Source organism: Nicotiana tabacum, chromosome 11 (assembly GCF_000715075.1).
Source record: "Nicotiana tabacum cultivar K326 chromosome 11, ASM71507v2, whole genome shotgun sequence".
Taxonomy (NCBI): domain Eukaryota; kingdom Viridiplantae; phylum Streptophyta; class Magnoliopsida; order Solanales; family Solanaceae; genus Nicotiana; species Nicotiana tabacum.
This window is the reverse complement of record NC_134090.1, coordinates 16,585,919-16,610,261: the sequence shown is the minus strand read 5'-3', so window position 1 is coordinate 16,610,261 and position 24,343 is coordinate 16,585,919. Positions and strand designations below refer to the sequence as shown.

General features: G+C 40.3%; 2 long non-coding RNA genes across 3 annotated transcripts; one reads left to right on the top strand and one right to left on the bottom strand.

Annotated features, from left to right (window-relative positions):
- Positions 1-651: 651 nt before the first annotated feature.
- Positions 652-6,283, bottom strand: LOC107762375 (uncharacterized). The gene is made up of 3 exons (XR_012696432.1): positions 6,147-6,283; positions 1,914-1,981; positions 652-893 (listed from the first exon to the last, which is right to left on the bottom strand). It is a non-coding gene; the product is annotated as an uncharacterized LOC107762375 (long non-coding RNA).
- LOC142166229 (uncharacterized) lies at positions 6,276-22,427 on the top strand. Of its 2 annotated transcripts, none has more exons than XR_012696431.1 (4): positions 6,276-6,413; positions 14,592-20,801; positions 21,134-21,201; positions 22,154-22,427. It is a non-coding gene; the product is annotated as an uncharacterized LOC142166229 (long non-coding RNA). The 2 variants fall into 2 exon arrangements; XR_012696430.1 differs by lacking the exon at positions 6,276-6,413 and adding an exon at positions 8,114-13,603.
- Positions 22,428-24,343: the final 1,916 nt, after the last annotated feature.

Genomic DNA, 24,343 nt, shown 5'->3' with positions numbered 1-24,343 from the left:
AGGGAAATTGGATGGCCAAAGCCCAATACCCAATAAACCCAAGATTGGATTGATATAGAGAAGAAAATCTTATGTTTTCTATCTAAGCCTATCTACCGCTTTACAACTTCTTTTTAACTTCCTTTAAAAAATCGATTTTGAATTTGGAATCCGACTTTTGTTTTATGGTTACTTTCACCGGCATGAATACTAATTTAATTTAAGTGCTCTTATTCTTTGACTCGTGCTAGGAAGCATTACTCCTATTTTTATTTCAAATTCAATAATTCGGCCAATATGATTACTTGATTTGTGCGTCTCTTATTACTATTTTGTATCCTTGTGCTTTGGATACAATTTGACCTATCTACGATCAAGTCTCAATTTGTGAAAATGTTGAATTATATCTAAAATAATGTGTTGGATCTTAATATATTGTCATAGATTGACTTATTGGGAGCGTGTCGGTTATTTGTCTTTGCATCTAATTAAGTTGTATTTGTTGCTCCTAACAACCGTAAATGATATCGTCCTCCATAGTTGTCACGACCTAAAAACAAATTATCTTGATGACGCCTATCGTGGAACTAGGCAACCCAACTGCTCAACCATTTCAACACATTAAAAGCTTTTAAAAAAATATGGAAGCAGTTAATATTTAAGAAAAACCCTTTTAAAAGCAGAATAAAATTCGCAGCTCAATACAAATCTCTCCAAAAAATCGGGGTGTCACCGAGTACATGAGAATCCATAACGGAAGATAGTCTACTATAATGTCTAAAGAGTAAAACTAAAATATAAGTAAAGATAATGAAGGAGAGTTAAGGTCTCTGAACGTCATGCATCTATCTCGATAGTCTCCAAAGATCTCGACTCCACAACTCAACAGCCGCCGTGACCGGAAGCACCTGGATCTGCACAGGAGGTACGCGTGAGTACAACCAACTCAATAAGTAACAAACCTTTGGACTGAAAGTAGTGACATACTCAACCAGTACAGTTCAATATAGAAATAACAGTGCAGAAACGTAGGCATTCTTTCAAGTTCAACAATTAAACTCAATACAGTAAGATAGATCAAATTTGAATGATATGAAGAATATAACTCCTCTACTTCTATATGCCATTGCACATGTTGTATGTGATGCACCATGCTGACAGCCTCATGTGCTCAACTCTCAAATGCTCTATCATTCAGTATTATATATGGCCAATCCGACCAAGGGAAGCTCCATCCCGGAATATATACATCAACTAACCATCAGTCACTCAGTACTGAGCAGGGCCGATCCAGCACGTGGGGAAGATCCATTCCCGGGTATAAATACTTCAGACAAGATCCATGTCCAGGGAAGATCCATCCCTCAATATAAATTAACCGCGCTCACCGCGGTGTGTGCAAACTCCGAAGGGGCTCCTTCAGCCCAAACATTATCATAAATCAGTATAATAGCTGCGGCGTGCCGCCCGATCCCATAAATGTCACTCATAATCAGGCCATCAGCCTCACTCAATCATCAATCTCTCCAATCTCTCTCACGGGCTCACAATGTCATGAAACTAGATGTATCAATAAATAACAACAGAGACTGAGATATTATATGAAATGAATGAATATGGATAAGTACGAAATATCAATGAAATCAGTAAGTCAACAACAAGAAACAAACACTATGGGTCCCAACAGTACCAGCATATAACCTAAGCATAATCTCTAACATGATTGACAGCTCAATTACTTTATTACATGACGAAAACACGAATATCAACAAGATAGAACAACTAAATAGTGTCATGGAATCGACCATGTCACAATTCTCACGGTGCACAACCACACGCCCGTCACTTGTCATGTGCGTCACCTTAACACCAATCACATAACACATAATTTGGGGTTTCAAATCCTCAAAGCCAAGTTTAGAAGTGTTACTTACCTCAATCCAAGCAAAACTCTACTCCAACACGCCTTTGCCTCGCAAATCGGCCTCCAAATGTCCCGAATCTAGCCACAAGCAGCACAATACAATCAATACGGGCTAAAGGAATAAATTCCACAAGAAATTACAAAGTTATAACTCAAAAATCTGAAATCGGCTTAAGGCCCACGTCTCAAAATCTGAAAAAAGTCACAAAACCCGAAAACCCATCCAACCACGAGTCTAACCATACCAAATTTATCAAAACCTGACACCAAATCGCCACCCAAATCCCCAAATCAAGCTCTCTAAATCTCTAGTCTCAAAGCTCCAAATTATACCTCAAAAATACACAACTAGGTGAGAAAATCAATGGGAAAACATAATTATTGGAGAAATTTAACCACATTTCACTTACCTCAAGAATCCCTCTAAAAATCGTCCAAATTCGAGTTTGCAAAGTCTAGAAATGATAAAACCATCCAACGTTTATATTCTGTCCAGGTTTTTCGCACCTACGACCAACTTAGTCGCTTTTGCGGCGTCGCAAAAGTGACCTACAAACCGCATCTGCGGTTAATTCTGCTCATGTGGTCCCTCTCTACGCTCTGCGGACTCGCTTCTGGGAGAAAACCTCCGTTTCTGCGGAACCCAACTCTACTGCCCCTTCTGCTTCTGCGGTCTTCCTGCCGCATTTGCGGTTACGCAGGTGCGGGAAAACATTCGCACCTACGACCTTCTACTCACCTCTCTTCAGACTCCGCATCTGCGGACCCTACCCTGTACCTGCGAGCTCGCATCTGCGGTTCTCACTTCGTAGGTGCGATTACACCAGTAGTTGCAAATCTTTAGAAATTCTTCAACTTCAAACCTTGGTCCGTTAACTACCCGAAATCAACCTGAGGCCCCCCGGGATCTCAACCAAACATACCATCGGGTACCAAAACATCATACGAACTTAGTCGAACCCTCAAATCACCTCAAACGACATCAAAAACACGAATCACATATAGATTCAAGCCTAATGAACTTTGAAACCTCCAATTTCTACAACTGACATCGAAACCTATCAAACCACGTCCGATTGACCCCAGAATTTGCACACAAGTTACAAATAACACCACAGACCTACTCTAACTTCTGGAATCCCAATCCGACCCCGATATCAAAAAGTTCACCTCCGGTCAAACTTCCCAAAATTTTAATTTTTGCCATTTCAAGCGTAATTACACCACGGACCTCAAAATCACAATTCGGACATGCTCCTAAGTCCAAAATTACCAAACGGAGCTAACGGAACCATCAAAATTCAAATTCGGGGTCGTTTACACATAAGCCAACATCCTGTCAACTTTTCCAACTTAAGCCTCCAACCTTGAGACTAAGTGTCTCAATTCATTTTGAAATTCTTCCGAACTCGAACCGACTAACCCGGTAAGCCATATAATAGCTATAAAATACAAAAGGACCGGTAAATGGCTGAACGGTGCTAAAGCTCTCAAAATGACCGGCCGTACCATTACATCCTCCCCCTCTTAAACAAACGTTCATCCTCGAATGGGTCTAGAAACATACTTGGAATCTCAAATAGGTGTGAATATCTGCTTCGCATCTCCCGCTCGGTCTCCCAAGTAGCCTCCTCAACTGGCTGACCTCTCTATTGCACCTTAACTGAAGCTATATCCTTTGACCTCAACTTTCGAACGCATTGATCCAAAATGGACACCGACTCCACATCGTAAGTCATATTACCATCCAACTGAACCGTGCTAAAATCCAAAACATGAGACGGATCGTCGACATACTTCCGAAGCATAGAAACATGAAATAATGGATACACACTCGACAAACTAGATGGCAAGCAAGCATGTAAGCCACCTCCCCAATCCTCTGAAGTACCTCAAACAGCCCAATAAACCGAGTGCTCAACTTACCCTTCTTTCCAAACCTCATAACACCTTTCAATTCAGTACCCAATTGCCTAGCCTCACCCGGCTTAAACCAACCCACGGAGATCTACACCGTCTCTCATACAAAGCCTTATACAGAGCCATCTGAATGCTCGACTGATAACTGTTATTATAGGCAAACTCCGCGAGCGGCAGAAACTCATCCCATGAACCCACAAAATCAATGACACAAGCGCGTAACATGTCTTCCAATATCTGAATAGTGTGCTTGGATTATCCGTCTGTTTGAGGGTGAAATGTTGTACTCAACTCAACCTGGGTGCCCAACTTTCGCTACACGGCTCTCCAAAATTGCAATATAAACTTCGTGCCCCGATCTAAAATGATGGACACTGGCACACCGTGAAGGCAAACAATCTCTCGAATGTAAATCTCAGCTAACCGCTCTGAAGAATAAGTAGTACCAACTGGAATAAAGTGCGCGGACTTGGTCAGCCGATCTACAATCACCCAAATAGCGTCGAACTTCCTCGAAGTCCGTAGGAGCCCAACAACGAAATTCATGGTGATTCGCTCCCACTTCCACTCTGGAATCTCTATCCTATGAAGTAATCGACCTGGTCTCTGATGTTCATACTTTACCTGCTGAAAGTTAAGGCATCGAGCTACAAATCACACTATATCCTTCTTCATCCTCCTCTAACAATAATACTGCCTCAAGTTCTGGTACATCTTCGCGGCAACCCGGATGAATGGAATATCGCGAGTTGTGGGACTCCTCAAGAATCAACTCACGTAACCCACCTACATTGGGCACACATATATGGCCCTGCATCCCCAACACCCCATCATATCCAATACTAACATCTCTGGCATCACCGTGCTGGACCTTGTCCTTGAGGAAAAATAAATGAGGATCATCATACTGACGCTCTATGATGCAATCAAATAAGAAAGACCGAGAAAATGTCACACCTCCTTTTTTACCTACACCCCCGGAAGGGAGTATATAAGGGAATTTTTCCACTTGAAGTAACAATCGAAGCGGGATTATTTTGTTAAAATTCAGAGTCGCCACTTGGGAGGTTTATGGTGTCCCAAGTCACCAGTTGAATCCCGAATCGAGGAAAACTTGACTCTGTTTAACAGTTCGCAAACCAGAAATCCGAGTAAGGAATTCTGTTAACCCGGAAGAAGGTATTAGGCATTCCCGAATTCCGTGGTTCTAGCACGGTCGCTCAACTGTTATATTCGACTTAATTATCTGAGTTTAATACATTTCAAACCTATGTGCATTTTAACTCTAAACAGCTCTTAATTATTTTAAGGAAGATTTCAACGTCATCTAAAATATGTTTCAAACCACGTCACATAATGCACCTGCAGTCCGCAACACATTTTATTTAACATTGAGATTTGGATTTGGGTCACATAAATGCGCACCCGAGTTTTGGGAGGTAATTATTAAAATAACGCGCCTAAAGCAACTATGCATATTCCACTTTGCGAGGGCCATGGAAATTCAACTAAATGACACGCCTCGATTTCTAAGGATTCAAGTATTAATTAAGTGAGGGCCATGCATTTTAAGATTTTATTTGGCATGGCGCACCTCAATCTAAGGAGGGCTTTATTATTCGAAATTGTTATAAAAATCGGGTTACATGAAATGCACCCCTGAATTTGGGAATTAGGCATCATGACTATGTCACGGGAACCGTACTCATAGCCACGATGGTTTATTTATTAATCGTGCCTAAAACAAGCTATGAATAATCATAAGTTAATTAGTAAGTTGACAACATTTAAACTCTTATCAAACTAGACCAAACAAAAATAATCCATTTGGTTTATTATATCAAATTGAAACCTCACATGCTCAAATTAATTTGTCAAACAAATCGTATGCCTCACTCAAAAATTCCTGGACAGATTATGAATATTAAGCCCAAACTCCTCGCAGTATTAATCAAACCCCAAACCCAATTTTAAACCAACAAACCCCAAGAATTATTTATTAAAAAAAATGTATTACAAAACTAAAACCTATTGAATGCTCAATTTACCCAAAACTAACGAAGGCTTCACATTTGCATAGCCAGATTGCCCACGGCCCACTTCATTGCCTTTGAGATGGATTGATTTACAAATACCAATTTAGGATTAAATAATCAAATTCAAAACAACAACTACAGAGCAACATGCGTTCTTCCTCCAATTAAACATGATTAAACATTTTGATACACTAATAACATTCATCGTATAAATATAAGTGACGCAGAGTAACACACAAAAATATATGTATAATGATAAAAATGGAATAGAAAAGTAAAGAATTAACCTCAGCTGCTTTCCTTTTTAAATAGCGAAATTCAATTACTGCAAATTTTGGTGAGCTAGATGCTACTAGGAAATGAAAACAGGGACTAGCTTGAGCAGTGAACTCGTCGGCAACCTCGACTCAATAGTAAATGGAGTTTTCGAGAGAATGAAATTGATTAGAGCTCAGCAGCTATGGAGTTCGGTGGTGCTGGAGTTTGGGATTCGACCTTACTGGCAATACTTCTTTGCAGTCCAACGGCGGCAGAGGCGTGGAGATTTGGTGTAGGTACGGCCGAAGATTTTTCGGAAATTCTGGCCATTTCTCACTTTCTTTGGTGGAAGTGTGTCGTTGGTCTTTGGTGAAATTCCAAGAAGAAGAATCAATGATTTCCCAAAATCGCAGAGCGGAAAGTTACGTTTTTCCTCATTTCTTTTTTGCTTTGTTTCTATGCCTCGTTTGTATCTGGCTATGGGGAATTGAGGGGTCAAGGTGATGGCTGCCGTTCTTGTGTGTTAGCTAGGTCTTGGTATTGAAAATCTTAGGGTTGAGTTTTTATAATTGAGTATTTTATACGGAGATGGAAAGAGATGATGACCATTGGATTAGATGGAAAATAGATGGTTAGGATTAAATTTTGAACTTAAATGGGCTAATGGGTTGGGAAGAATGGGTTAAGGGTAATTGGGTTGGACCATATCTTTTGTGTTTCAATTTTGGGCTAAGAAGACTCCAAAAATTATTATTTAAAACTATAGCTAAATTCTCTTAATATAGGATAACTATACTACATGATGCAAAAATAAATTCTAATTAATTAAACTAAACTATATTAAAACATGAAACTATTACATATTTTTGTATTTTTCAAGATTATATAAAGATAAAAATTAAGGTACTATTTTTTATATTATTATTATTATTTTATTATTTTATGAAAGGTACATAAAATAAAATATTTTTTTGTAATTTTTATTTTCTTGTAATAAAATAAAGTAAAGAGTAAAAATGAGTTGAAATAGCTATATTGGGCCTAAATTAAATATTTACGTGCTAAAATATGAAAAATCTTGGGAAGGGTCAAAAATCACATGTCTACAGAAAGCACACAGGCTAGAACCGGACTGGGCTCCGAAATATCTAATCTTACGAACTAGTTGGCCTAGGCCTGAACATTAACTGCAAGAGGTCTCTCACCAACATGAATGAATGCAAGGCTACCCATACTCACTGCCTTCATGCTCAAGGCATCGGCCACCACATTAGCCTTCCCCGGATGATACAGAATAGTAATATCATAGTCCTTTAGTAGCTACAACCATCTCTGCTGCCTCAAATTTAGATCCTTCTGTTTGAACAGGTGTTGGAGGCTCAGATGATCTGTAAAAACCTCACAAGACACACCATAGAGATAGTGTCTCCAATTATTCAATGCATGAACAATGGCAACCAACTCTAAATCATGAATAAGGTAGTTCTTCTCATGAGGCTTCAACTGATGTGAAGCATAAGCAATCACTCTACCCCTACATCAAAACACACCCAATACCGATCCGAGAAGCATCACAAATATACTATATAAGAGTCTGAAAATGAAGGCAAAACTAGAACTAGAGATGTGGTCAAAGCAGTCTTCAGCTTCTGAAAGCTCTTCTCACACTCATCCGACCATCTCGAAGGAGCACCCTTTTGGGTCAATTTGGTCAAGGGCGATTCAATAGACCAGAAACCCTTAACAAAGCAACGATAATAACCGACCAATCCGAGAAAGCTCCGAATCTCCATGGCCGAGGACAGTCTGGGCTAACTCTAAACCGTCTCAATCTTCTTCGAATCCACCTGAATCCCCTCACTGGACACCACGTACCCCAAGAACGCCACTGAACTAAGTGAAAACTCACACTTGGAAAACTTGGCATAAAGTTTCTCCTCTCTCAACCGCTGCAACACAATTCTCAAATGCTAGGAGTGCTCCTCCTGTCTACGAGAGTACACCAGGATATCATCAATGAACACAATAACAAACGAGTCGAGATAAGGCTGAAACACACTATTCATCAGATGCATGAATGTTGTTGGGTGTTGGTCAGCCCAACAGACATCATAAGGAACTCGTAATGACCATAACGAGTCTTGAATGCCGTCTTTAGAATATTTGAGTCCTGAATCTTCAACCAATGATACCCAAACCTCAAATCAGTCTTGGAGAACACCCTCGCTCTCTGAAGCCGGGCAAATAGATCATCAATACGTAGCAAAGGATACTTGTTCTTGATTGTGACTTTGTTCAACTGCCCATAATCAATGCACATTCTTATAGTACCATTATTATTCTTCACAAACATAACCGGTACACCCTAAGGTGATACACTAGGCCTAATAAACTCCTTATCAAAAAATTTCTGAAGATGATATTTCAACCCCTTCAATTCAGTCGATGCCATACGGTATGGAGGAATAGAAATGGGCTGAGTTCCTGGCAACAAGTCAATACCAAAGTTATTATCCCTATCGGGCGGCATGCCCGGTAGGTCTGCAGGAAACATATACGGAAAATCTCGAACCACCGGAATAGAATTAATAGTAGGGGTATCAACACCAATATCTCTCACAAAGGCCATATAAGATAAACAACCATTCCCAACCATCCACTGGGCCTTCAAATACGAAATCACCTTGCTGGGAACATAGTGTAGAGAACCTTTCCACTCAATCTTTGGCAACCCCGACATCGCCTATGTCACAGTCTTAGCGTGACAATCTAAAATAGCATGATATGGAGACAATCAATCTATACCCAAGATCATATCAAAAGCGACCATACTAAGCAACAAGAGATTAACTCTAGTCTCTAATCCACCAATAGTCACTGTACACATCAGTATACACGGTCCACAATAATAGTATCGCCTACTGGGTAGATACATGAACAGAGGAAACTAAGGACTTACGGGCATATCCAGATAATGAGCAAAATACGATGATACATATAAATAGGTGGAACCAGGGTCAAATAATACTGAAGTATCTTGGTGACATACTGAGACAATACAAATCACTGTGTCTGAAGCAATAGCATCCGGTCTGGCAGGAAGAGCATAAAATTGATCCTGACCGCCACCTTATCGACCTCCCCCACTAGGGTGAACCCTAACTGATTGAGCTCCACCCCGAGCTGGCTGGGCGGGTGGTGAAGTAACAGGTGCTGAAATTGTAGGCTGACTCCTCTGCTGAGCGTGACCTCCTGAAGGGGGGGGGGACAATGCCTCTTGATATGACTAAGATCTCCACACTCAAAACAACCTCTCCTTGTGAATGGCGGTGAGTACTAAGACGGACCCCGAGAACTAGAGTAACTACCAGAACGACTCGATACAGATGAACCATGAGCTGATGGTGCATGAGACGAATTCTAAGCTGGAATGGCACTGAAAGATGAGTGACCCTGTTGTGCACTGCATGAACCCTGGTCAGATGATGCACCACGGTGAACTGGACGAGCCGTCTAAGCATGCCTATAAGGACGACCCCTGCCGTGGTAGAACTGACCCCTAGAAGGAACAACACTAAAACCACCCGATCCACGAGGCCTCATGGCCTCCCCCTCACCCCGCTCTTGGCTTCGGACTAACTTTATCTGCCGTGCAATATCAATAACCTCATCGAAAGTAGTACCAGACACCATCTCCCTAGTAATAAGCAATCACAACTGATACATGAGGCCATCAATGAACCTCCTAATCCTCTCCCTATCAATGGGAACCATCCAAACTACATGATGGTCCAACTCAGAAGACAAGTACAGACGTCTCTGTACCGATCCAAAAGACTCTACTAAACCTGCTCATAACTCGTGAGACCTATGTAACCTAGGCTCTAATACCAGCTTGTCACGACCCAAAACCAAATCGTCGTGATGATGCCTATCGTGGAACTAGGCAACCCAATTACTCAGCCATTTCAATGCAGTAAAAACTTTTAGAAAATACAGAAGCAGTTAATATTTAAGGAAAACCTTTTAAAAAGCAGAAAAAAATTTGCAACTCAATACAAATCTCTCTCAAAAACTAAGGTGTCACCGAGTACATGAGCATCTGCAACAGAAGATAGTCTAATGCAATGTCTAAAGAGCAACACAAAAATATAAGTAAAGACAATGAAGGAGAGTCAAGGTCTGCGAATGCCATGCAGCTACCTCGATAGTCTCCAAAGATCTTGACTCCACAACTCAGCAGCCGCCATGACCGGAAGCACCTGGATCTGCACATGAGGTGCAAGGTGTAGCGTGAGTACAACCAACTCAATAAGTAACAAATCTAACATTTAGACTGAAAGTAGTGACGAACTCAACCGGTATCGTCTAATATAGAAATAACAGTCAACAGTTAAACTCAATACAGTAAGATAGATCAAATCTGAATGATATGAAGAATATAACTCCTCCACTTCTACATGCCAATGTACGTGCTGTATATGATGCACCATGCTGACAGCCTATTGTGTACACTCTCAAATGCTCAATCACTTAGTATTGTATATGGCCAATCCAACCCAGGGAAGATCCATCCCAAAATATATACATCAACTGACCATCAGTCATTCAGTACAGAGCAGGGATAATTCATCACGTGGGAAAGATCCATTCCTAGGTATAAATGCTTCAGACAAGATCCATGTCCAAGGAAGATTCATCTCTCAATATAAATTAACTGCACTCACTGGGGTGTGTGCAGACTCCGGAGAGACTCCTTCAGCCCAAATGCTATCATAAATTAGTATAAGCGTTGCAGCGTGCAGCCCGATCCCATAAATGTCACTCATAATCAGGCCATCGGCCTCACTCATTCATCAATCTCTCCAGTCTCCCTCACGGGCTCACAATATCATGAAACTAGCCCGAACATGATGATATGATGTATCAATAAATAACAACAGAGATTGAGAAATGATATGAAATGAATGAATATGACTAAGTACGAAATATCACTAAAACCAGTAAGTCAACAGCAAGAAACGATCACTGTGGGTTCCAACAATATCAATATATAGCATAAACATGATCTCCAGCATGGAATCGACCAGGTCACAATTCTCATGGTGCATGCCCGCACTTCTATCACTTGGCATGTGCATCACCTCAACACCAATCACAAAACACATAATTCAGAGTTTCGAACCCTCAGAGTGTAACGACCCGACCGGTCGTTTTGAGCTCCGGCACGTCATTCAGCAGTTTGAGGCCATGAGCGGCTTCATCTCAGGTATATTGACTTGTGTGTATGGTCAGAATTAAAATTCAGGAAGTTTGGAGTCAAATTTAAATGGAAATTCTCATTTTGAAAGCTTAAAATTGAAGAAAAGAACTAGGATTAGAATTTTGAGTAAACGACCTCGGAATTGGGATTTGAAAGTTCCAGCATGTTCGTATGATGATTTCGGACTTGGGCGTATGTCTGGATTTGGTTTTGGGTAACCCGTGAGCATTTCGGCGTATATTGTGAAAGTTAGTACTTTAGAAGAATTTCATAAATTTGGGTTGGAAGGCATTTCAGTGTTATAGATGTCCGTTTGGGATTTCGAGTCTGGGAATAGATCCGTATGGTGATTCTGGAGTTGGGAGCGCGATCGTAAGTGAATTCGGATGTTCGGAGGTCATTTTGAAGTCATTTGGCTAAATATAGAAATTTGAAGGTTTTTGAGAAAATTCGTCCGGAAGTGGAAATTTTGATATCGGGGTCGGAATGCGGTTCCGAAAGATGGGGCAAGTTCGTAATGTCGAATGTGACTTGTGTGCAAAATTTGAAGTCATTCCGGAATGATTTTGGTAAGGTTTGAGACACTTAGTCTCTTTTAAGGAGGTTTAAGTTGGAAAAGTCAACCGAACGTTGACTTATGTGTTAGAGGGATTGGATTTGAATTCCAATGATTCGGTTAGCTTCGGGGGATGATTTGTGACTTAGGAGTGTGATCAGAAGTAATTTTGGAGGTCCGGTGTAGAATTAGGCTTGAATTGGCGAAGTTAGTATTTTGGCGAATTCCGGTTGATAGGCGAGATTTTGATCCGAGAGTCCGAATGGAATTCAAAGAATTGCTGTAGCTTTGTTATGTCATTTGTAATGTGTGTGCAAAATTTCAGGTCATTCGGACATCGTTTGGTCGGGTTTTTGATCGAAAGTGTATTTTCAGAAGTTTTTGGAAACTTAGGCTTGAATTCGATGAGTTTTGGGTAATTTGATGTTGTTTGAGGTGTTTTGATGATTTGAGCAGGTTTTAATGATGTTATGAATTATGTTGGCATTTTTGGTCGGGGTCCCATGAGGTTCGGATAAGTTTTGAAAGAGTTTTTGGAAGATTTTTGCCGTTTTAAGCATAAGCATGTAATGATCCAAGGGTCCATTTTTAGTTCTAGAGATCCAAATTTGATTTCGAGACTTTCAGAATTTAAATCATGAATTATAGGACTGATCTGGATATTTTGGTTTAATTTCATCAAGTCACGATTGAGTTTTTGACGTGAAATGTGAGTTAATTGTTTAACGAGCGAAATGAGTATTGAACTGGGCAAACGAGCTCCGATTTGAGTTTCGATTGAAGGGTTGTGTTCATATTATTATTTTTGACTCATAGGAACAAGAATCTTCTAATTTCGAGTTCGTATGATGAAGTTAGAGCCTTTTTAGTGAAAATAAAAGCTGTTGCAATTTCTGCTGCTAAGCTGTCTTTGGACAGCAATGTGCAGTCGTGGAGCGTACTTCGGAGACCTATATCTCGGGATATATAAAGAGTTATATGGTGTACAACCTATCAAATTAAAGATCTTTGAGTCTAGTTTCTAAATCTTCAAATCGTTTGTTATTTGGATATTTATACAAGACGTTATGGGTGTTTAAACAGAAGGTGTCCGACAAGGAACAATTTTAATAGGATGTACAACTGGTATTGCACAAGTGCAAGGTACAACTCGATGAAGCACAGACAAATTCTTTTATACACGGATTTAGCTCACTTTTCTTCATTTCTTCAAAGTATGGACGATTTTTGGGGAGCTTCAAGAGGGGATTTTCATCATCAATGTGAAGATAAGTTATCCCCACCTATTTTGAGTTAAGTACATCAATTATGTATGGATTTGAGCATGAAAATTGTAGAAAAATTGAGGATTTAGGCCTAGGAATTTGAAAATAAGATTTGGTGATTTGAGGGGTCAAATGAACTCCGATTTTGGTAAATTTTATATGTACGGACTCGTGGCGAGACGAGAAATCCGGTGATGTGACTTTCGTAATTTTTCGAGAAGTGGGCCCCGGCTCGGGTTTTGCAAATTTCGTGATTTTCGATATTTTTTGAGTCTTTTCGATTGGGTTATATTCCCTTAGCCTATTGTAATATATTCCTTGTGGTTTTGACAAGATTCGACGCGCGAGGAGGTCGATTCGAAAGGAAAGGGCATCGCGGAGTAGACTTTTGGCCATCTTGAGGTGAGTAATAGATGTAAATGCTGTTTTGAGGGTTTGAAACCCCGGACTTTCACATCGTAACGCTATATTGAGGCGTGACACGCACTCCATGGCGAGTGAGGGGTCGGATACTATTGGGGATTGTGACTTGGTCCATCCCGTGTGATGTTTATACTATACTGGTGATTGATACACATACTTCATTGATATTACGGGGCTTGATGCCATGTTTGGGGCCTTGTGCCGATTTGTAAAATCCTTCGAGGATTGATATTACTGCTTAGCATGATTTGCATATCATTTAATTTCAGTCCAAGGTTTTAAATGTTGTTTTGCAAACTCAGCCATAATTCTAAGTGTTGAAAACTTAAATGATATTTTTAAATGTATTCCGGGCTGGGAACTTCTGTTTTGTAAATGCCCAAGGGGCTTATTATATTATTTTTTGGACTGATTATAAAGTGACTTGAAACAGTGGTAACAATGACACTGTGTGATATACTTGAAACAGTGGTAACAATGACACTTTGTGATATACTTGAAACAGTGGTAACAATGACACTGTGTGATATACTTGAAATAGTGGTAATAATGACACTGGATGATATACTTGAACAGTGGTAACAATGACACTGTATGATATAAATTGGTCAGGTAACAATGGCTGACCGTTCAGGTAACAATGACTGACCAAGATATTGCGTTTGGGCTGTAGGAGCCCCTCCGGAGTCTGTATACACCCCCAGTGAGTGCCGTCGACGATAAATAAATATGGATGGCTCGGGCTGCACGCCGCAGTGGGTACTGGAATGTACCATCATATGCATTGCATTGCATTCATGTATTTGTATTTATACTGGTGTTTAGCTGCTCAGTTCCATATGTTGTTGTATATTTGGATTTTAGCTTACTTTGTGTATTTACTGGATTTTCTTATCTTCGGACTGTAGTTACTTTTATTACTCACTGGGTCGGAGTACTCACTTTACTCCCTGCACCTTGTGTGCAGATCCAGGGCAGTCTCAGGCTCAGTAGATCAAGTTGATCAGCAGATCCAGCCTCTGGGAGTATCGAAGTAGCTGCACGGCGTTCACAGCCATTGATCTTCTACCTCATATCCTATCTCTTTATTTCCGCATTATCAGACTTTGGATATACCATGTATTGGAATGATATTCTGTATTCTAGAGGCTCAGATTCGTGACACCGGGTCCTAGTGAGATTATATTGTGTATTTTGTTAAAATCTTCAGTACTTTAATCTTGCTTAATTGATATTTTTTCCGCTATTTTTGATAAATTGGGTTAAGTGTTGAATAATGGTCGGGCTTGCCTAGTAGTGTGCTGGGCGCCATCACGACCGGGATTTGGGTCGCGACAAGTTGGTATCAGAGCCTAGGTTACTTGGTCTCATGAGTCATGAGCCGGTTTAGTAGAGTCTCGCAGATCGGTACGGAGACGTCTGTACTTATCCTCGGGAGGCTGCAGAACCTTTAGGAAAACTTCACATTCTTGAATTCTTATCGTGCGTCATCGATTCAGCTTGAAATGAAACTTTTGAAATTCCTTCCGCGTGATCGTATGCACCAACGGGCGCTCAGTATCAGATGTGTCTCGATGGCTTTTGATTCCCCGATCGAGGGGCGAGGTGTAATCTCTGTGAGTTTGAAGTTAGACCAGTCAGGAGGACTTGAGGCCAAATCTTTGCCAATGGCTTGAGCACCGAGGTGGTTATTTTGTGAGCAAGTGTTTTGAACTCATATGTTCATTATTGTCCTTGTTAGCCGGAATGGCGGTTGGATATCTACGTGATGAGTATGTTAGTATTGCGAGGTGTATTTGTACGACTTGGTAGTGGCGAAGAAGCCTACTGGATAGTAGATGAACCGTTAAGTGATTCGTTTCTTATTGTGATTTGTTGAGTAGCCCGAGTTATGGGCGCGTGAAAAATATTTTTCGTGTCTCCTAGTTAGATAAGTCTGGGAGCTGAGATCGCTTCCGTAAATGTATTATGACGAAACTGTTGAGTCAAGGAGACCACCTTGAAGGTTAAAAATATTAAAGGAAGAATATGTTCCTGCTTGGTTGAATAGCCCAATAATGGAGGGTTGAAGGGTATTTTTTATGTGTTATGATTCAAATAGGTGCAACACATGTCCATGTATCAATTTAGATTTATGTAATTGATATGCATTGTGATACGTTGTCAAGTTGTGGATGTGTTATTAGGATGGTTTTGGTGATTCTCTGGCAGGTGGATAGGACCAATTACAAAGGAGGCTCTGCCGAAATTTTTGAAAAATTTAGGACTTAGTAAGTGGGCTTAGCTGTTGTGTGAGTAAATGCAAAAATTGCAGAAGAGTTAAAATTCCAGATGATTCGTGTTTCCACGAGCTTATGATGGAGTGAGTTTAATCTCACCATGATATTACGCCAGCAATCGAGTATATGTGTTGTGATCTATAGCTTCGAGCCAAGTTGGGGAGCTTGCTATTGATTAGTTGATTGCACGGTTTATTACCTGCGTGAATTCTGGTTATTGGCATATTGGTGAGTTATTGCAGCTACGGAAAAAGACCATGAGTGGTAATTTGAGTAAATGAATTGTTGGATGCATGCTATGGTTAGCCTTATTGGCTCATGTTCAGACTTGAGGGAAGATTCATGATTTATGCCTCGTATAGGTGCAGGCTTCGAGGGAAGTGATCCCTCTGGGTGCTTTATTGAGAGGGTATTCATATGTTATAAAATTCAGTAGAGTCGGTTGCATTCGGGGCCAAGTCAGAGCTGGGTGGCTCTCAATAGCGGTCCTAGTTAATTCAAGAGGTAAAGTGTGGTGCCTAATGATTTTGAGTCTATAAGTACAGTTAAGAGTCAAGATTTTGAAGCAGCTTATGAAGAAAGGCACATAATGTTCTATGATGTTTTGACTTGTGGTGTAGCATTTGAGAGACATGAAATGGTCATGGTATTTGAGACAGCATGGTCTCGTGATTTAGGGTCACTCGGGGTGAGTTTGGTTGAAATAAGTTAGGTGTTAAAGGGAGATATTATTATTTCTAAGGCAATCAAGGATAAATTGGAAGGAAGTAGATTGATTAGCCATAGTTGAGTTGGTATACTGGTGTCAGTGATCGGTTCGTTCAGCGTGATCGAGTTATGCATGTGAGGCTTGTCGGCCGCAGTGATTGATGTTATTCTGAAGCATTCTTTTGTTAGGGCCTATTATGAGTAGGCGGATCCCAGAAAGTGTTATGGTGGCTTGGACAACTACTTAGAGATTGGCATATTCGACAATTATGAGGATTCGCCTGTATGCTGCTATAATTCTCCTGAAGTGAGTTAAATGGAAAGTCTTATGTGATGAAGTATTAGCCTATCGGCTGTTCCAGAGTTGTGATGGAAATTGCGTCTATCGTAATTGGCAAGTGAGGTGTAGTGAGTGGTATGGAATTTGAAGTAAGGACCAAGGTTGCAGTTTGGTCAATGACTATGATGTCACGATCTCGGATGAGCAGTATATGAGTTTCAGTGTTTTGAGTAAGATGGGTATTGACGTCAGTATCACTTGAGGTCGGTGTTTTGTGAGAAAGGCTTTGCATCCTGGTTAGGGATTCTTGATCGCTTTTCAGCGTTAGTGCAGCCGATGGTTTGGATGTGCAGACCCGTTAATTATTTCGGAAGATGGTGGGAGCTTGTCCCATAGGAATATTGTATAAGTGTGACATGTAGTCACTTGATTAATTAGAAATTTAAACCAAGTATGAGGATTTTGGTAATATCATCCATTTGAGAATTATGCCTGGAGGGCACTCTGTTTATTTGGTTATGGGCCTGTGAAAGATTATTGGTCTAGCTTGGCACGATCAGGATCGACTTGAGGTCGGTGGATAGATTTAAATGTGGAAGTGAGCCTTACGTCAGGCCAGTTGTGTTTATTTCAGCAATGCGCTCTTTATGGAAGGATAGTCGCAGTCTTATTTCGTGGTCAGTTAATTCATGTAAAGATATATTGCACCGTATGAGTTGTGAGACGGCTTGGTAAATTCCTTATGTGTTGAGGTTCCGCTCAGCGGTGATGTTATATGAGCAGGATGAGACTTAGATCATGTATCGCACCTCAGTTGTGCTTGAGTTTGTAGCCTATAACGCTATATGTTTCCTTGGGAATGATATTATGCACCTTAGTGTGTTTATGACCGATGTTCGGTATTTTGATGTGATGAGCTATTCAGCTCGACGTATATCTCCTTATGTGAGTTCTATATGTGGATCGGGTGGCACACCGCCATGGGTATGTTGTTTGGATCGGGTTGCACGCTGCAACAGTGTGATGTTCAGTTCAGTGCCCATATTTGCTTTTGTGTGTTCTGTTTCCTTGTTTTCTGAGGAAGTCTATGTTAGTGTGCGAGTTGAGTAGTTCCTTCTAGAGTTCGCCTTCCTTTTGTATCGCGTTCGAATTGATAGCATATTGGCACATTGTGGCATCTTGTGGGATTTTTGTAGGTGGATTATTGCCTGAGCCGTTCATACTGGGTGAGACGAGGTTACTAGATTTGGGGTCAGTGCAAACTGATTATATGAAGTATATTATAGAGCAAAGATCATTCTTTGGTTTGGGACAAGGTAATAGAACTTGTTAGGAGTGTAGATCCAATGAATTGTTGATTCAGCAGTTGGTTGTGAATTTTGACACATCTCTTCAGTCGTATCGGTGTTGAAAAAAAAAAACTAGAGCAAGACCTGTGTAGATCATGAGATGCAATGGGAGCATCAGATTCGTGGAATTTCGACTATTATGTTTAAAGAATGTTATTGTGGTTCTATAAGTAAAGTGATGCAAAGTGTGAATTCAGCAAAGTTATGCAGTCATGTTTGGGTACAACGTGTGGAGATTGATATGGTGGTCGTATGATGGAAACAGGCTTGGCAGGGAAATTCAGGATGTTGGAATTGGGCCTAATGACTTATTTGCTTGAATAAATAAGTATATCTACAGAATTATCGAGCTAATGTGCTCAACGGAGTAGTGGTAGCATGGGAAGGTGCATGATGTGTTAAACAAGTGATTTCAGACTACTTCAGTGTAGTTCTCAGCACGTTCGAGGACGAACGTATGTTTAAGTGGGGGAGATTGTAACGACCCGACCGGTCGTTTTGAGCTCCGGCGCGTCATTCAGCAGTTTGAGGCCATGAGCGGCTTCATCTCAGGTATATTGACTTGTGTGTATGGTCAGAATTAAAATTCAGGAAGTTTGGAGTCAAATTTAAATGGAAATTCTCATTTTGAAAGCTTAAAATTGAAGAAATGAACTAGGATTAGAATTTTGAGTAAACGACCTCGGAATTGAGATCTGAAAGTTCCAGCATGTTCGTATGATGATTTCGGACTTGGGCGTATGTCCGGATTTGGTTTTGGGTAACCCGTGAGCATTTCGGCATATATTGTGAAAGTTAGTACTTTAGAAGAATTTCATAAATTTGGGTTGGAAGGCATTTCAGTGTTATAGATGTCCGTTTGGGATTTCGAGTCTGGGAATAGATCCGTATGGTGATTCTGGAGTTGGTAGCGCGATCGTAAGTGAATTCGGATGTCCGGAGGTCATTTTGAAGTCATTTGGCTAAATATAGAAATTTGAAGGTTTTTGAGAAAATTCGACGGGAAGTGGAAATTTTAATATCGGGGTCGGAATGCGGTTCCAAAAGATGGGGCAAGTCCGTAATGTCGAATGTGACTTGTGTGCAAAATTTGAAGTCATTCCGGAATGATTTTGGTAAGGTTTGAGACACTTAGTCTCTTTTAAGGAGGTTTAAGTTGGAAAAGTCAACCGAACGTTGACTTATGTGTTAGAGGGCTCGGATTTGAATTCCGATGATTCGGTTAGCTTCGGGGGATGATTTGTGACTTAGGAGTGTGATCAGAAGTAATTTTGGAGGTCCGGTGTAGAATTAGGCTTGAATTGGCGAAGTTAGTATTTTGGCGAATTCCGGTTGATAGGCGAGATTTTGATCCGAGAGTCCGAATGGAATTCAAAGAATTGCTGTAGCTTTGTTATGTCATTTGTAATGTGTGTGCAAAATTTCAGGTCATTCGGACATCGTTTGGTCGGGTTTTTGATCGAAAGTGTATTTTCGGAAGTTTTTGGAAACTTAGGCTTGAATTCGATGAGTTTTGGGTAATTTGATGTTGTTTGAGGTGTTTTGATGATTTGAGCAGGTTTTAATGATGTTATGAATTATGTTGACATTTTTGGTCGGGGTCCCATGAGGCTCGAATAAGTTTTGAAAGAGTTTTTGGAAGATTTTTGCCGTTTTGAGCATAAACATGTAATGATCCAAGGGTCCATTTTTAGTTTTAGAGATCCAAATTTGATTTCGAGACTTTCAGAATTTAAATCATGAATTATAGGACTGATCTGGATATTTTGGTTTAATTTCATCAAGTCGCGATTGGGTTTTTGACGTGAAATGTGAGTTAATTGTTTAACGAGCGAAATGGGTATTGAACTGGGCAAACAAGCTCCGAATTGAGTTTCGATTGAAGGGTTATGTTCGTATTATTATTTGTGACTCATAGGAACAAGAATCTTCTAATTTCGAGTTTGTATGAGGGAGTTAGAGCCTTTTTAGTGAAAATAAAAGTTGCTGCAATTTCTGCTGCTAAGCTGTCTTTGGACAACAATGTGCAGTCGTGGAGCGTACTTTGGAGACCTATATCTTTTGATCTACAAGGAATTTTGAAATGATTCAAAAACGAAAGTTGTATCCCTTCGTATCTAGTTTCCAGAAAGCTAAAGAAATAGTAATTTGGACATTTGTAGAGAAAGTTATGATTGATTAAAGATGACTGGTGGAGTAGTTTCTCCAGAAATTTTCTGATTTCATGGAGCCGATTTAGAAGCTCATATCTCGGGATATATAAAGAGTTATATGGTGTACAACCTATCAAATTAAAGATCATTGAGTCTAGTTTCTAAATCTTCAAACCGTTTGTCATTTGGATATTAATACAAGACGTTATGGGTGTTTAAACAGAAGGTGTCCGACAAGGAACAATTTTAATAGGATGTACAACTGGTATTGCACAAGTGCAAGGTACAACTCGATGAAGCACATACAGATTCTTTTATACACGGATTTAGCTCACTTTTCTTCATTTCTTCAAAGTATGGACGATTTTTGGGGAGCTTCAAGAGGGGATTTTCATCATCAATGTGAAGGTAAGTTATCCCCACCTATTTTGAGTTAAGTACATCAATTATGTATGGATTTGAGCATGAAAATTGTAGAAAAATTGAGGATTTAGGCCTAAGAATTTGAAAATAAGATTTGGTGATTTGAGGGGTCAAATGAACTCCGATTTTGGTAAATTTTATATGTACGGACTCGTAGCGAGACGAAAAATCCGGTGATGTGAGTTTCGTAATTTTTCGTGAAGTGGGCCCGGGGCTCGGGTTTTGCAAATTTCGTGATTTTTGATATTTTTCGAGTCTTTTCGATTGAGTTATATTCCCTTAGTCTATGGTAATATATTCCTTGTGGTTTTGGCAAGATTCGACGCGCGAGGAGGTCGATTCGAAAGGAAAGGGCATCGCGGAGTAGACTTTTGGCCATCTTGAGGTGAGTAATAGATGTAAATACTGTTTTGAGGGTTTGAAACCCCGTACTTTCACATCGTAACGCTATATTGAGGCGTGACACGCACTCCATGGCGAGTGCGGGGTCGGATACTATTGGGGATTGTGACTTGGTCCATCCCGTGTGGTGTTTATACTATACTGGTGATTGATACACATACTTCATTGATATTACGGGGCTTGATGCCATGTTTGGGGCCTTGTGCCAATTTGTAAAATCCTTCAAGGATTGATATTACTGCTTAGCATGATTTGCATATCATTTAATTTCAGTCCAAGGTTTTAAATGTTGTTTTGCAAACTCAGCCATAATTCTAAGTGTTGAAAACTTAAATGATATTTTTAAATGTATTCGGGGCTGGGAACTTCTGTTTTGTAAATGCCCAAGGGGCTTATTATATTATTTTTTGGACTGATTATAAAGTGACTTGAAACAGTGGTAACAATGACACTGTGTGATATACTTGAAACAGTGGTAACAATGACACTATGTGATATACTTGAAATAGTGGTAACAATGACACTGGATGATATACTTGAACAGTGGTAATAATGGCACTGTATGATATAAATTGGTCAGGTAACAATGGCTGACCGGTCAGGTAACAATGACTGACCAAGATATTGCGCTTGGGCTGTAGGAGCCCCTCCGGAGTCTGTACACACCCCCAGTGAGCGTCGTCGACGATAAATAAATATGGATGGCTCGGGCTGCACGCTGCAGTGGGTACTGGAATGTACCATCATATGCATTGCATTGCATTCATGTATTTGTATTTATACTGGTGTTTAGCTGCTCAGTTCCATATGTTGCTGTATATTTGGATTTTAGCTTACTTTGTGTATTTACTGGATTTTCTTATCTTCGGACTGTAGTTACTTTTATTACTCACTGGGTCGGAGTACTCACTTTACTCCCTGCACCTTGTGTGCAGATCCAGGGCAGTCTCAGGCTCAGTAGATCCAGTTGATCAGCAGATCCAGCCTCTGGGAGTATCGAGGTAGCTGCACGGCGTTCACAGCCATTGATCTTCTCCCTCCTATCTTATCTCTTTATTTCCGCATTATCATACTTTGGATATACCATGTATTAGGATGATATTCTGTATTCTAGAGGCTCAGATTCGTGACACCGGGTCCTAGTGAGATTATATTGTGTATTTTGTTAAAATCTTCAGTACTTTAATCTTGCTTAATTGATATATTTTTCCGCTATTTTTGATAAATTGGGTTAAGTGTTGAATAATGGTCGGGCTTGCCTAGTAGTGTGCTGGGCGCCATCACGATCGGGATTTGGGTCGCGACACAGAGCCAAGTTTAGAAGTGTTACTTACCTCAATTCGAGCAAAACTTCACTCCAACACGCCTTTGCCTCGCAAATCGGCCTCTAAATATCCCGAATCTAGCCATAAGCAGCACAATACAATCAATATGGGCTAAAGGAATAAATTCCATAAGAAATTACGAAGGTATAACTCAAAAATTCGAAATCGTTTCAAAGCCGGCCCCCGGGCTCACGTCTCGAAATCCAATAAAATTTATAAAACCTGAAAGCCCATCCAACCACGAGTTTAACCATACCAAATTTATCAAAATTCGACACCAAATTGCCACCCAAATCCCCAAATCAAACTCTCTAAATCCCTAGCCTCAATTCCCCAAATTACACCTAAAAAATACACCAACTAGGTGGAAAAATCAATGAGAAAACATAATTATTGAAGAAATTTAACCACAAGTAACTTACCTCAAGAATCCCTTCAAAATCCCTCTTAAAAATCGCCTAAATCCGAGTTTGCAAAGTCAAAAAATGATAAAACTCTTGGAACCCAACGTTTATATTCTACCCAGGCTTTTCGCACATGCGGCCAACTTAGCCACTTTTGTGGCGTCATAGAAGCGACCGACCAACCACATATGTTGTTCCTTCCACTCCTGTGGTCCCTCTCTATACTTCTGCGGACTCATTTTTGCGAGAAAACCTCTGCTTCTATGGAACCCAACTCCACTGCCCCTTTCCGCTTCTACGGTCCTCCTGCCGCATCTGCGGTCACGCAGGTGTGGAAAAACCTTCGCAGTTGTGACCTTCTACTCACCTCTCTTCAGACTCCGCATCTATGAACCCTACCCCGCACCAGCGAGCTCGCATCTGCGGTTCCCACTCCGCAGGTGCGATTACACCAGTAGTTGCAAAACTTCAGAAATTCTTCAACTTCAAAACTTTGGTCCGTTAACCACCCGAAATCAACCCGAGGCCCCCCAGGACCTCAACCAAACATACTATCAAGTCCCAAAATATCATACGAACTTAGTCGAACCCTAAATTACCTCAAACAACATAAAAGACATGAATCGTACATAGATTCAAGCATAATGAACTTTGAAACTTTTAATTTCTACAACCGACGTCGAAACCTATCAAACCATGTCCGATTGAACCCAAATTTTACACACAAGTCACAAATGACACCACGGACTTACTCCAACTTTCGGAATCTCAATCCGACCCCGATATCAAAAAGTTTACCCCCGGTCAAACTTCCCAAAAATTTAACTTTCGGCATTTTAAGCCTAATTCCACTATGGACCTCCAAATCACAATCCGGACACGCTTTTAAGTCCAAAATCATCCAACGGAGCTAATGGAACCATCAAAAGTCAAATCCGAGGTTGTTTACACATAAGTCAACATCCGGTCAACTTTTCCAACTTAAGCCTCCAACCTTGAGACTAAGTATCTCAATTCATTCCGAAATCCTTCCGAACCCGGACCGACTAACCCGGTAAGTCATATAACAGCTGTAAAGCACAAAAGGAGCACTAAATTGGGAAACATGACTACAACTCTCGAAACGACCGGTCGGATCGTTACAATAGTACGACATTTAGCATAGACTTTTAATGCCTCACCCATGGCGAATTTAAGGTTATGTGTATTGTGTTTATCTAAATACACTACTTTTGATACTTATTACTTACTATAAATTAGTCTTAGTGTCTTACGGTACGCGCATTGCGCATGTAACATATCTAATGAGTATAAAACTTTTAAAAAATTATATAAATATTATTTTAAAATTAAAATAAATGTGTAAATTTATTTCAACAAAGAATATTGATTCTAT